Genomic DNA, 1,005 nt, shown 5'->3' on the forward strand with positions numbered 1-1,005 from the left:
CGTCGTCGTCGTCATCATCATCATCATCATCATCATCATCATCATCATCATCATCATCATCATCATCATCTCGACATTGCTAGTGGTTGCTGACCGTTCTAGTGTAACAACAATGGCAGCAGCAGCAACATCAACAACAACAACAACAACAACACCAGCAGAAACAATAATTGCTACAACAACAACAACAACAACAACAACAACAACAACAACAACAACAACAACAACACTATCTACAACAACAACAGGAGCAGTATCAACGGCAACAGCAACATTATCAAAAAGTATGTAACTATAGCAACAAAAACAAAAACAACAACAAAAACAACAACAGCAACAACAACAACAACAATAACAACATTAACCTATATTGTATTCATCAGATCCAAGGTGAAGACAGACAACACACAGACATACCCCCCGCCCCCCCCTTCCGCACACACAGATATTATACTACTCACTAACATACGGTACATACCCAACCCATCCCCCCACCACCACACCACCGCCCCTTTTACACACAGACACCCGTGCATACACAGTGACAACAGTTCAAGTTGCCGGCCAGTTGTTAAAACATACTAAACTCACAACTTTGGATTTTTAATACTATTTTAAAAAAAAATTGCAGTTTCTTTTCCTTTGTATCACTTGCATGTGCTCAAGAAATTCCATCGAGATTCAAATTATTAGTAAATTAAAGTTTAAAAAAATGTAAGAATAAAGAGATGCAGAATGCAGGTACAATTGTGAAAATGATAAAACAGTTTTTTCCCCCCTGTACTGAAAACTATTTGAATGTCTTGTTGACAATATAAGATTACCCGGAAGCATCAAGGGGAACGGTTTTACCAAGTTTTACTGTATGGAGTTTGTTATTCTTAATGAAAGTGTTTCCGCTTCGTTTCCAAAGATCTGTTAAAAAAAAGCACTTGTCCGTCGTAGTGTTTTTTCGCGCGCGCGCGCGCGCGCACGTGTGTATGTCTTTGTGTGTGTGTGTGTGTG

The 1,005-nt window shown here is 39.0% G+C and overlaps 1 protein-coding gene across 1 annotated transcript in view; it reads left to right on the forward strand.

The window, feature by feature from the left end:
* Positions 1-1,005, forward strand: part of LOC101849659 — a 22,870-nt gene that overhangs the window by 1,538 nt on the left and 20,327 nt on the right. The window lies entirely within an intron of this gene.

The sequence above is a fragment of the Aplysia californica genome, unplaced genomic scaffold (assembly GCF_000002075.1).
Source record: "Aplysia californica isolate F4 #8 unplaced genomic scaffold, AplCal3.0 scaffold01029, whole genome shotgun sequence".
Taxonomy (NCBI): domain Eukaryota; kingdom Metazoa; phylum Mollusca; class Gastropoda; order Aplysiida; family Aplysiidae; genus Aplysia; species Aplysia californica.